Here is a 14,421-nt window from a genome sequence, read left to right as displayed (position 1 = left end):
ATGCATAAAAAATAAACTTTTAACTTCAACTAATCCAACCAGAGTGATCAAAACCGGGGCTTAATCATCCAAATTGAATAAACCCATTAGAAGAAAGACTCGGGTCTCGGATCATCCAAATTGAATTTTAAATGAACCGAAAAAAAAAGGAGCCGTTGCTCGTAGACGGATGCCATCCCCTTTGAATTTAAATACTGTTCGCTGCCGCAACGGTATAAAAACAGAATTCCCATCAATTTATATGCAGGTATCCATTTAGAGGAGAGATTTGAGCGAGCGAGCGAGAGAGAATTGAATTGAGACAGATATAGGAGTTTCCTTCTCTCTTTTCATCACTTGGTGGAAAACTTTCGTAAGGTTGAATCAATTATTTCACGACATTTTCTTTAGTTTTCTATAATCTAAACATTGTGGGAAAACTTAAGGGAGGGTTCTCTGAGCGGCGAAACCTACCAGCACTCCCAAAGACCTCAAGCAGCGGCGATCCAAAAATAGATGGGTGAAGAGGAAGTCAAGGGAGGACCGATGTTTCTTGAGTCAGGTATTGAAGAAGCAGAAAAGGAATGAGGAATGGGCTCTGGCAAAGAAGCAGGAGCTCGAAGCTGCGAAGAAAAAAAGAGTTGAAAGTCGTAAGCTGATTTATTGCAGAGCTAAACTCTAGGCAAAAGAGTATGATGAGCAGCAAAAAGAGCTTATTCGATTGAAGCGTGAGGCAAAACTTAAGGGAGGGTTTTATGTTGACCCACAAGCTAAGCTCTTGTTCATTATCAGGATCCGTGGTATCAATGCGATGCACCCAAAGACCAGGAAGATTTTGCAGCTTCTGCGTTTGAGACAGATATTCAATGGTGTCTTTCTGAAAGTAAACAAGGCAACGATGAATATGCTGCACAGAGTTGAGCCTTATGTGACCTACGGGTATCCAAATTTGAAGAGTGTCAAAGAATTGGTTCACAAAAGGGGATATGGAAAACTCAACAAGCAGAGAATTGCTTTGACTGATAATTCCATCGTTGAACAGGCTTTGGGTAAGAAAGGAATCATTTGCACGAAAGATCTTATCCATGAGATTATGACGGTTGGACCCCACTTCAAGGAGGCAAACAATTTCTTATGGCCATTCAAGCTTAAGACACCCCTGGGTGGTTTGAAGAAGAAGAGAAATCACTATGTTGAAGGAGGTGATGCCGGAAACCGTGAAGATTACATCAATGAGCTCATCCGGAGGATGAATTAGGTCCGTGCAGCAGGATATTATCCTCTAAAAAATTTGAGGTTCTACCTACTTATAAAAAAATTGAGTTTCTTGCTTTTGTTCAACGAATTTATCAGACTTAAGTTCCCTCTTTTTAGCCAACCAGACAGGATTGTGTCCTCAATGGCACATTACAGTTTGTTAGTTTTGACATGCATGGGTTTCGGGTTTATTTCTATTGATAATTTACATTGGTTTCTCTAAATATATTTGGTTTGCATATTTTTACCAAAAAAAAGAAAAAAAACATTGTAACTATCTTTTATGTGTGTTCCTTCCAGGTTGAAAAGAATTTGAGGAAAGCAGTTACTAAAATACATAGATGGCGATCAAAGGCATTCGATCAAGGTACTCAAATCCTGATTGCTGCACTAATATTTGTTGTTCTTTCAAATTCTTAGCAAATTAAAGCATCTTTGTTCAAACTACTTAAGCTATAGGTGGAACAGGTTCAAGAAGATTTTCAAAGAAACATTTCTCTAATTCTGTAAAATTTCTAACATATGCACTTTATGCCTTAAAAGGAACTTTTCTTTTCTTTGCTCCCCTTTTATCCCCACCCCCCAATCAAAAAAAAAAAAAAGAATACACCTTTCAAATATTGAGATGACCTGAAGATTTAGGGATTGGGCAATTTGTTTATTGTAACGGTCTTGCTTAATTTCATCAAAAAACTGTTTCATTAGTTAACTTTTTGCCGCATAAATTGTTATGTGGCAATTGTGGGAACTCCATACATGAGATCCAACATGGTGCATGTTGGGAATGGATTGGCTATAAGATACTAGGGTTTGGCACTGTATTTTCAAGTGACACAGCTTGTTAAAATCTGATGGACTGTCAGATAAATGTTAGTCATTTACTTACCAATCAAAAAGAGATAAAGTGCAAGTCATTTAGCAATTTGGAGAGACTACGATGAATGAGAGTGAAAATAAAACATTGAATTGAATATTGAAATGTTAGTTTAGATATTTTCTGCTAAGCATTTGATGCTGTCTTTCAGGGAGAGAAACAGAGAAAAAAATATAAAATAAATTAAAAAAAAAAACAAAAATCCGTTATCTTTTTGCCGTATAACCTGTTTATTTGGCACTTACTAGGAACCGTAGTACATGAGATCCAACATGTGCATGCTGGGATCTGGATAGGCTTTTTTTGTTTGGCCTAGTCCACTCGATCCAAAAATCTATTGAAAGTTGAATCAATAATGTGCTTGTCAGTATGCATGGTGTTTCTTTATAGATGTTGGATTCACAGACACCCTTATCTACAGATGAGCTAAAGAGAATTTGATTATATGAAGTGTTTAATACCTGATCGAACTCGATATATAATTCCTATTTACATGTTAATGCTATGTGCATCTAAAGTAACATAGCATTCCTTTGCCGAATCGGAATATTTGATGCATTCTCATTTGTTAAGAATAAAATGACAAGAACCTATATTGCCTATGCTAAACATACCAAGTTCTATCAAAAACAAAATAGAGAACTCGAATTTACTGGAGACTTCAAACATGCCCTAAACCTGTAATAAAGGTGTGATATATATATTTTTTTATCACCAAGAGTTTCTGTTTAGAGGCTGTTCAAATTTCTTCTCAATGCCTCGTGTAGTTGTTCAATGAGCCAGTGTTGGGGACTGGTTCAAGTTCTGCAATATGTAAGATCAAGAACTTTACAAACAAAATTAGATTCAAGCTTGAGTTCATTTGTTTTGTATTCCTTGGCAAAGCTTAGTTGATACTAATGGCCTATTTACTTGATCAAATAAAATCTTATTTTAACTTAAAAAAATGCTCTGCGTGAGCTACAACTCTCAAGCCCACTAGGATTGATTTAACTTACTTGCAGGTTTGATGGAGCTGCAGCATAGCTCTCTTGGAAGGTGTTTTGAAAGTGGTCTTGTAACTTGCAGCAAGTGCATTCCTTTCGTCCACTTAGATCAAATTGCTATAACGGAGTTTATTTTGGCTTTTCCAGCTATTAGATCGACTCATTTCTTTCAGTTGCATTCTTGAAAGGGGTTTTGAAAGTGGTCTTGTAACCTTGCTACAGTAAGTGCATTCCTTTCACCCAGTGGTCTTGTAACCTTGCTTAAAGTAAGTGCATTCCTTTCACCCTGTTAGATCAAATTGCTATACGGTGTTAATTTGACTTTTCCAGCTATTATATTGACTCATTTCTTCCCTTGATGGATTTTTGTTCAGCTTTATTTCAAATGAAGCTAAACAAATCCATGGTTTTGTGAATATGTTGCTGCTAGCTTGAGCATTTTTTGTATGATTCTTTTTGTTGGATTTGCCCTTTTTTTTCTTTTGGGGAAATAAATTAAAATGTTAGCGATTCAGGAACTAGATGCTATGCTGAGTGGTAAAATGAAAACAATAAACATCAAAATGAACTTGTAGGATTGTGCTTATAATTTTGATCTTTCTTACTTAAAACATGAGATGCTAATCGGTGAGGGAGAGAAAAGGGAGAAAATAATTTATATGTATATTAAAGTTTTTATTGAATAAGAAATGAAGTTATTTCGGACTCATTTAAGTAAGATTTCTAATGTGTGGGGGATGATATAATACATTTTAGAGCCTTAAGAATATGATTTCTAATGTGTGAATGAATGAGAACGTCGGGATGTTTCTTTTGCAGATCTCCTATTGGACAAATAAAATAAAGTCGAGTCCCTACACTCGCAATAAGCCAGGTCCCTTGACTCGATAAAAGTCGAGTCCTTACACTTGCAAGAAGACGGGTCCTTTCACTTGCTGCGGGGTCCGTTCCAAGTCCCAAGTCCCAAGACTCGGAATTGACCCTTGCCCAACTAAGTCGAGTTTGAACACTCGCAAGAAGTCGGGTTCCTTAACTTGATAAAAGTCGAGTCCTCACACTTTTAAGAAGATGAGTCCCTTCACTCGCAAGAAGACGAGTCCCTTCACTCATTAAAAGTCGAGTCCTAGCACTAACAAGAAGACGGGTCCCTTGACTTGCTGCTGGGTCCGTTCCGAGTCTTGGGACTCAGAACCGACCCCTACCCCAACTAAGTCGAGTCCCAATACTCGCAAGAAGCTGGGTCCCTTGACTCGATAAAAGTCAAGTCCTTACACTCGCAAGAAGACGGGTCCCTTAATTCGATAAAAGTTGAATCCCGACACTCGCCCTGCCCCAACTAAGTCGAGTTCCAACACTTGCAAGAAGCCGGATCCCTTGACTCGATTCAAGTTGAGTCCTCACACTCGTAAGAAAATGGGTCTCTTGACTCGATGCGGGGTAAGTTTCGCGTCCTAAGACTCGGAACCGACCCCCGCTCCAACTAAGCCAAGTCCATACACTCGCAACAAGACGGGTCCCTTGACTCAGTAAAAGTCGATTCCTAACACTTGTAAGAAGGCGGGTCCCTTGACTCGCTATGAGGAAAGTTCTGAGTCCCAAGATTCGGAACCGACCCCTGCTCCAACTAAGTCGAGTCCCTACACTCGTAAGAAGACGGGTCCCTTGACTCAATAAAAGCCGAGTCCTAACACTCGCAAGAAGACGAGTCTCTTGACTCACTGTGGGGTCAGGTCCCAGTCCCCAGACTCGAAACTGACCCCAATCTAATGAAGTGGGATACCGTATCTCGAGGCCTTGCCCGAGCCCCACTAGGGACGCGTAGGAAACAAAAACAAGCTTTTATTCAAATTGTGAAAACACAGAAAAGTACAAGGCAAAGGAATGTGACATGAAACGGAAACACGTCCTCATTCACATTGTCAAAATATACAAAGTACAAGGGGCAGTGCTCGCAAAAAAAGAACACAAAAATTATAAGTAGCGCACAAACAAACCTATCACTGGGATGGGGGAGCTGGAGGAGCGCCCGAAAGGAACGAAGGATATCCAGGCTTCCCAAAGTTTCTGACAAAGGCCTGCTCCTTGGGACCGGGAGGCAGAGAAGCTAAGTACAGGTCCGCAGGTCCAGCTTAGGATGCTGCAGCAGATGTTGTTGCATCCTCTTCAGGCCGTCACTATAGCCTTATGACCAAGCAGCATCCCAGATGGGGTTAGTGTTCACGACCTGGGATCAGATCTCTTTGGCAAACCTATCAACGTCTCCCAGTTGAGACTTCAAGTTGGCAATCTCCCTGTCACGTGACAAGAGATCGAGGTTCTTCTGGATCCCCAACTGCAAGAGCTCACCAATGCGTATGGGCGCCCGTCGTAACTATTCTCTTAAGTGTCGAGCTTTGTGACAATGCCTAAAAGTCTCGAATAAAAACTTCGAACGCTGCCCCGATGCTGAAGCACGGCCCTGACGGGACTCTTCAACCTCCTTCCGGATGGATTCTGTCTCCACCCGGGACTTCAGAAATTCCTCCCGGGCCGAATCCAACTACGCAAGGGTAGCACTCAACTCGGCCTCCGGAACTTGAGCGACCAAGTTCCGCTTGGAGGAAATGCGGGCCTCCTCAGGCCCCTTCTTCTCTGACTCCAGGCGGGATAGGTCCTGCTCGGTATCATGCAGAAGGCCTTTGAGCTTTTTCTTCTTCTCTTTTTGCCCCGCGGCGGTTGCCTCTAGATCCTCATTTTGCTCCTTCATGAACATTTCCTCCTTCACTAGTTCCTTTCGGCCAGTCTTCAAATCCTTTATTTGCCGAGCTGCCTTCTTCAGTTTGAAGTACCCAAAGCGCCCCAAGGAACTGAGCCCCCAATTAGCCTCCTCCAGCTCTCCCAACTCGTTCCCTATCGTCCCGGCCAGTTGGTCTGCAGCCTACGAAAGTAGAAAGCTAGAAAAGGGAGAGGGGGGTTCGGTTAGTAACAATGTTAGTTGCACAAAAAAAAAAGGAAGAAAAAAAAGAGTCCGGAAAAGGTGAGAATACCTGGGCAAACAGGGGCCTCAACATGCGGCCTACGCACTTGGAAACGTTCGCCTAGGCTTTATCCAGAGCTGAGGTTGGAGGCGGCTCATCCAAGGACCAGCAGTCATCAGCTGTCAAGAAAAATTAGGGAGAGACTCCCAAGTCTGGTCACACGGCCCAGGTGCCATGGGAGTCGAAGCCCCGGAATCATCATTATCGCTTAGGTCGATAACTTGGGGAGGATCCTCAGCCAAGCTCCGAGCCGTAGCAGGAGAGGCATCGGGTGTCGGATCCTCTCGCCTTCCTCGCTTCTTGTACTCCATTCTTCCTCGGGCATGTGAACCCGTGTGCCCCCCCTTCTGAGCTTCCGAGCCTAGAGGGGCCAGGCTCTGTCTCGCGTGACTCTGGTTCGGGAATCGAGCCACCTTCATCTTTGTCGCCCGTCGCACCTCTAGGGACGTTTGTCTAATCAGGGCCTTGGGGGGAGGGGCGGCTTGGCTCAGGGGACGACTCGCTGCCCCTGGAAGAGAAGGTTGGAGAAGGGCTTCACTCTCCCTCTCATAAGACCCGAACCCCAGGAACACCTCGCCTCCCTCGTCTTCAATCCCCCTTTGGGTTGAATCCTGAGAGGGTGGCAACTCTATGTTCTGGGGCCCGGTCAGGGAACTTGCCCTAGGGGACCCGGCGGTGGTCTCGTCTTGAAGAGTGTCCTCAAAGGAGGTGAAGGTTGTGAACGAGTTGGGCTCCTGGGAGAAAGGGTTCGCCAGGGAGGCGAAAAACGCCGCCTGCAAGTTGCAAGCTTCCAATTCTTCTACGAAAGGGGGCAGCGGGCTTTCGAAGGATTCGGCAGGTCGAGAACTTGTTGAAGCAGAAGGGTCAGCAGCAAGACCGGGACCGCTCGAGAAGGATGTCGTCCCCCATGACGAGGGTGCTGGAACCTCTGCACGAACGGACTCCTGGCCATGAGACAACATGGAACAAATTTCAGACTCCCCAACCCGACCCCTAGATGGAGTGGAGCCCCTGGTGACACTGCTCGGAGGGGGAAAGTCACTGCTCACTCTCGATCGTTTGGCTTGACGGCTAGAAGGACACGCGGCCCACTTTCGACAAGAGGGTCGGGTATCGGGAGGGGGGATGCTACCCAGGAAATTTCTTCCCACAGTGTACAAGCGGTCGAGAGCAGTCAAATAGTTGTCGATGTTTTCATCCGAAAGAATCACATCGGTGTTCGACTCTCCCGGGTGAGCCCGCACCCATGCTGTGACCAACTCATACCGGGCCTCCTCCCTCCTATTGAGAGTAAGCTCCAGACTCTCAAATGATGGAGGATACCCCCAAGACGCTTGAACAAGGAACTCTTTGTGGGGGGCCTTCCCCTTTGGGGTATTCCTAGTCCGGGCCGGACAAGAAGAAGAACTTGCGGGACCATTCTTTAATGCTTGAGTCACGTTGCTCGAGCGAAGCAATTTTGCGGGCAGAGGATTGGGCCTGGAAACTGACAATGTTGCCCGGGCGGTGGATGAGCCGATACGTGTAAAAGAACTCCCGCGGCATCAAGTCTGGGTACTCCTCGAGGGTCTTGCTTAGAACCATCCTGTAAACGATACAGCTAGAAATCAAGAGGTGCCACACGTTGTGATGAAGCTGCGACGGGGCCAGTCTAAGGTAATTCAAAACTTCCCGAACCGGGCGACAGAACAGGAGATGAAGATCGTTGGCGAACATGAGCTGAAAGAGAGCAACCCTTGTTGCAGAGCCGTTAGGGCTCATAGCGTGTTTGCTTAGTGGCATCTCCAGAATCACGGAGGGGGGAATCCTGTAAGGTCGACGCCAGTGATAGAGGAAACCCAGCATTTCCCCTCAAAGAACGAAGCAACGACGTCGGTGGGAGCCCTCGAAATAGTAGAAAATGGGTGAAGAGGATGAAGAACGAAAGGTAAAGAGGGAAAAAGAACTGAGAAGCACGAAGAACTAAGGGACCAAAGGAGGAAGAAGAGAAGGAGGGAGGTGAGCACCTTAAATAGGGGAGGAAAGCTGCAGGGGGCTCGGGAAGCAAAGCGATGCTAAGGGGAGTGACGTCAGCAAACGCCACGCGGCACCAGCAGCCAAAACGAAGGCACACGTAGCAGCCGTTGAGACAGAGGAGTGGGCGGCATGCACCAATAAGGTGCCAGAGCGTCGAGAGAAACAATCGACACGTCCCATAGTTCTTCGCGAAACAGGACAATCGCGAGAAAATAGGAGATGGATTTATTGAGCAAGCGAGTGGCCTCAGGAAGTCGAATCAGCAGAAATCGAATTGGCGGAACTAAAGAGGTGGGGTCTCTAGAAACCTAAAGCAACGAAAATCAGACGGGCGGAGCCGTAGTGGAGGAGGTTTGAATTCCCACCTCGTCATCATGATAGGAATTCGCAGGGTACTCTGAGGGAAGGCCCATCCCGGAAGGGCCCAAACCCAGGAAGACCAAACCATGGAGACCGAGCTAAAAGGAGGAAGTAAAAGATCTCAGGCCATAGAATCAAATATTGAGCGCGCGGCCCACCCCAAAAGGGTCCCAGTCCAAGGAGGCCAAGATACAGAACTATGGACCCAAGAGAGGAAGTTGAAGACCCGAGGCAAGAGGATCGGGTAACGAGCGCGAACCAACCCAGGATGGCGTACCGACGTAAAGAAGACGTCCCGGGGCTCAGCAGATTGCCAAACCCTATCACTGGGCAGGATGCCCAATTGTGTGCGGACGGTGGCATGTGCCCGCTTGCAAACTTGCAGACCCAAGGCACACCGTAATAAATACCTGTGTCAGGGAATCCGGCGCGCAACGACACGTCCCAAGTACGAAGGATGGCTCGCCCACGATCTAACACACTAGCATGGTTGGGAGGTGGCAGCAGGACAGACCTAGCACAGCTGACACAACACGATTTCCTGCTAGGCCACGGACTAACACACACTAGAGTGACAGGGGAACAAGTGGTGGCAGGTCTGACGCCTAACACACCACGATCTCCCTCAATGGCGAAACTTGGATCAGGTATAAATAAGAGAGGGCCCTTCTACAAGGCCCGAACTCACTCAATCTCGATCTATCTGATAATCCTAACTCTCATCCTACTTTTATGTGCTTTCATCCAAAGAATTACCCACTAACTTAGGCATCGAAGTGACCCCGGAAGCCACCTGAGCCTCCCTTTCTTCTTAATTACAGGTGACGTGGAGCTTCGGCTTTGCAGAACTGCTCGGGCCGCGAAATACGACCTCAACAAAGTTTGACCTTTCTCCAAACTGGTCCTAGGTTGAAGAAGTTTTGAAAAGATGTTAGAGGTAACGTCCATATATCAAACAAATTGATCTCAGGCCATCTCGTGCCATCATCCCTTGTGGACTATACTACTTCTCAAGGTATATTCTTTCATCTCAATTGAATTATTTACCATTGTCTTTTGATCTGTTTTATTAAAAATCTTATCAGCATAAAAAAAATTGAGTGTTTTTGTCTTTATATCTGTTTACAATAATTAAAATATTTGTGACTATAATCAAATTTATTGTACTATCCACGATGTTATCTCTAACTTACAACAAAATCACTTTTATATTTTATCATATTTCTATATTTGAAATTAATAGAACCAATCTTATACCGAACATTTTATATTAATAGATGCTATTATTTTCAAGATGTTAAGGAAATTCTTTTGCAGCACTCTTGGAAGACAGAATAAAAGGGGGTATGTACTTGTTTGGTTAAATATTGTAATATATCTGTAAGAATCAACTCTTGTATTCTTCATTGGAGGGTACTCTCATCAAATTATTTTTTAAACTTGCTAACAATTTTAGGGATCAATTAGAAAAAATTAACGTACAACAGAAGCATGATTGATTGTTGCGGAAGGGAAGCTCCACGCAAGTTAAATAATTTAATTAAAGATCTCTCTCTGTCTCTCGCTCTCTATTTGTCTCTTTGCCTTAACTCTCTTGGTTATCGTATTCTAGGGTAAAATTGTGCATTAGAGGCAAAAAAAAAGTCCGTGGAATGACTAAAGGTATGTATGTGGGTGAGGTCGAGATGAAAGTAAGTAAGAAAAAATTATAAAGGTTGAACACAATTTGATAAGTTCATTCTTCGAGTTTTGACAGATAGGTAAAATCTTCAATATTTCTTAAGCGAGATGATTTGAGGTACTTCTTCATATTTTTGTAAGGTATTTATACGTACATACGCGTTCCAGAGTCGTGGGTTTAAAAAAGATGAGAGATTGGAGTGATGGTGATGATACTAATGGCCAAGTGTTTTTTCAAAATCTACGCAAATAGCCGAGCCTTTTTGGTTTCTCAGTATTCTTCATTTTGGTTCTTTGGCCGTCTCGTGCCATCATCCCTTGTGGGGACTACTGTTTCTCAAGATATATCTCTTTCATCCCAGTTGAATTATTTACCATTGTCTTTTGTTCTGTTTTATTAAAAATTTTATCAGCATAAAAAATTAAGTGTTTTTGTCTTTATATCCGTTTATAATGATTAAAATATTTGTGACTATAATCAAATTTATTGTACTATCCATGCCGTTATCTAACTTACAATAGAATCACTTTTATATTTTATCCTATTTCTATATTTGAAATTAATAGATCCTCATCTTATACCAAACATTTTATATTAATAGATGCTATCATTTTCGAGATGTTAATGAAATTATTTTGCAGCACTCTTGGAAGATAGAATAAAATGGGGTATGTACTTGTTTGGTTAAATATTGTAATATATTTGTAAGAATCGACTCCTGTATTCTTCATTGGAGGGTACTCTCATCTAATTATTTTTTAAACTTGTTAATGATTTTTGGGACGAATTAGAAAAAATTAATGTATAACAAAAGCTTGATTGATTGTTGCAAAAAGGGAAGCTCAACGCAAGGTAAATAATTTAATTGAAGATCTCTCTCTATCTCTCGCTCTCTATTTCTCTATTTGCCTGAACTCTCTTGGTTATCGTATTCTAGGGTAAAATTGTGCATTAGAGGAGAAGAAAAGTCATGGAATGACTAAAGGTGTGCATGTGGGTGAGGTTGAGATGAAAGTAAGTAAGAAAAAATTATAAAGATTGAACACACGATTTGACAAGTTCATTTCTCGAATTTTTACAAATAGATAAAAGCTTCAATATTTATTAAGCGAGATGATTTGAGGTACTTTTTCGATTTTTGTACGTTATTCATACGTATATACATAGAATGCATAAATACATACATACATATATACATATACGTATGCATGCATGCATGCAAACTAAAATACATACATACATACATACATACATACATACACACACACACACATACATACATACATACATACATACATACATACATACAAATGTGTTCCAGAGTCGTGGGTTTGAAAAAGATGAGAGATTGGAGTGATGGTGATGATACTGATGGCCAAGTGTTTTTTCAAACTTAACACAAATAGTCGAGGCTTTTTGGTTTCTTCGTATTCTTCATTTTGTTTATTTGGCCTTCTCATGCCATCATCCCTTGTGGACTACTACTTCTCATGGTCTTTCATCCCATTTGAATGATTTATCATTCTCTTTTGATCTGTTTTATTAAAAATTTTATCAACATAAAAATTGAGTGTTTTTGTCTTTATATCCATTTACAATGATTAAAATATTTGTGACTATAATCAAATTTATTGTACATGCCGTTAAAAATATAAAATATTTTAATAATTTCACTTACAATAGAATCACTTTTATATTTTATCTTATTTCCATATTTGAAATTAAAAGATTCTTATACCGAACATTTTATATTAATAGATGCTATCATTTTCAAGATATTAGGACATTCTTTTGCAGCACTCTTGGAAGACAACAAAAGGGTGTATGTACTTGTTTGGTTAAATATTGTAATATATTTGTAAGAATCAACTGGTGTATTCTTCATTGGGGGGTACTATCATCTAATTATTTTTTAAACTTGTTAACAATTTTACGGATGGAGTAGAAAAAATTAACGTACAACAGAAGCATGATTGATTGTTGCGGAAGGGAACATACATCAAGGTGTATATATCTCTTTCATCCCAGTTGAATTATTTACCATTGTCTTTTGATCTGTTTTATTTAAAATTTATCGTCATAAAAATTGGAGTATTTTTGTCTTTATATTCCTTTACAATTGTTAAAATATTTGTAACTATAATCAAATTTATTGTACTATCCACGCCATTAAAAATATAAAATAGTTTAGTTATTTCACTTCTAATAGAATCTCTTTAATATTTTATCTTATTTCTATATTTGAAATTAATAGATACTATCTTATACCGAACATTTTATATTAATAGATGTTATCATTTTCAATATGTTAGGAAATTCTTTTGCAGCAATCTTGGAAGACAGAACAAAAGGGGTATGTACTTATTTGGTTAAATATTGTAATATATCTGTAAGAATCAACCCCTGTATTCTTCATTTGGGTGTACTCATCTAATTATTTTTTAAACTTGCTTATGATTTTAGGGATGAATTATAAAAAATTAACGTATGACACATGCATGATTGATTGCTACGAAAGGGAAGCTTCACGCAAGGTAAATAATTTAATTGAACATCTCTCTTTGTCTCTCACTCTCTATTTCCCTCTTTGCCTGAACTCTCTTGGTTATTGTATTCTAGGGTAAAATTGTGCACTAGAGGCGAAGAAAATTCGTGAAATAACTAAAGGTGTGTATGTGGGTGAGGTCGAGATGAAAGTAAGTAAGAAATAATTATAAAGGTTAAACACACAATTTGACAAATTCATTCCTCTAATTTTAACAAATAGGTAAATGCTTCAATGTTTCTTAAGCGAGATGATTTGAGGTGCTTCTTCAAATTTTTGTAAGGTATTCATATGTATATACATACATGCAATTTATAAATACATATACACATATATGTATTTGTGTATGAATACATACATACATGCATGCATCTAAAGATACATACATAAATACATACATTTATGCATACATACATAAATCCATACATGGTCGAGGCAAAAAGTCAAGGGCTTTTGGTTTTCCAGTTTTCTTTATTTTGGTTCTTTTTGGCATACTCATGTCATCCTCCATTATGGACTACCACTTTTTTTTTTATTATTGAAAATTTATCTGCATAGTTAAAAAAAAAATGGAGTGTTTTAGCTTTTTATTCATTTACAATAACTAAAATATTTGTAATTATAATGAAATTTATATTACTACCCTCGCTGTTAAAAATAATTTTTTTTTAGTTATTTCACTTGCAATAGATATCATTTTATTGGTTGAGTTTGAGATTCTACAGACTTTATTGGTTGAGTTTTCAAAAAATTGAGATTTAGAGATTTTGCATACTTTAAAAATCAGCTTGGAGATATTTCAAATTTGAGAATATGTGATTGAAGGTGGAGGGGTTCATGGGCAAAATCAGATCATGGTGGTGCTCCTATCAGATCTCGAGCACTCCCAGATTTGTCTTAGCTAAAAAACTTAAAGCCTTGAAAAATAACATGAGGACATGGAACTTGAAAGTCTTTAGGAATCTAAATGACCAAAGGCATAAATTCTTCCAAGAACTGCAGCGATTCAAGGAAAAAGAGGTGACTAGGGCCCTCACGGCCAATGAGAAGGAAAGGAAATTGGTTGTTGTAACTGAACTGGAGAAAATCACGCTTTTGGAGGAGATATCTTGGAGACAAAAATCTCGGGCTCTTTGATTGAAGGAAGAGGATAAGAGCACTAAATTCTTCCATCGTGTTGCTAACTCTCATAGAAGAACCAACACCATTAAAGTTCTACATTCCAAAGGGAGGATCATATCAGAAAGGGTAGCCATCAAGGAACACATAGTCCACTTCTATGACCAGCTCCTCATGGAGCAACATCCCTGGCGGCCCAATGTAGATGGGCTTGATTCTATCGATTCATCAAGTGCAGTGTGGTTGGAAAGACCGTTTGAAAAGGATGAGGTGTTTCTTGTGCTAAAAGGGATGGATAAAGACAAGGCCTCAGGCCCAGATGGTTTCACAATAGCTTTCTTTTAGGCTAGCTAGGACTTTGTTAAGAAGGATATCATGAAGGTATTTCTCGAATTTCACTCCTTGAAATTTGAGAGAAGTCTCAATACTTCTTTTATCGCCCTCACGCATACAGAGACTAACAAAGGTAATGCCACGGCTTATTTAAAAAATCTGTCAGTCTTGCTCTAGTCTTGCTCTCTGATATGCTGATATGCTGATATTTGTGATTGGATTCTATACAAGATGTTTTGTTGAATTAATTTGCA

At 40.7% G+C, this 14,421-nt stretch overlaps 1 pseudogene; it reads left to right on the top strand.

The window, feature by feature from the left end:
* Nucleotides 1-437: 437 nt before the first annotated feature.
* LOC109013388 lies at nt 438-1,446 on the top strand (annotated as a pseudogene).
* The last annotated feature ends 12,975 nt before the right edge of the window (nt 1,447-14,421 follow it).

Source organism: Juglans regia, unplaced genomic scaffold (genome assembly GCF_001411555.2).
Source record: "Juglans regia cultivar Chandler unplaced genomic scaffold, Walnut 2.0 Scaffold_746, whole genome shotgun sequence".
Taxonomy (NCBI): Eukaryota; Viridiplantae; Streptophyta; class Magnoliopsida; order Fagales; family Juglandaceae; genus Juglans; species Juglans regia.
Note: the sequence above shows the minus strand (reverse complement) of the source record. Positions and strands in the feature narration are given on the sequence as shown.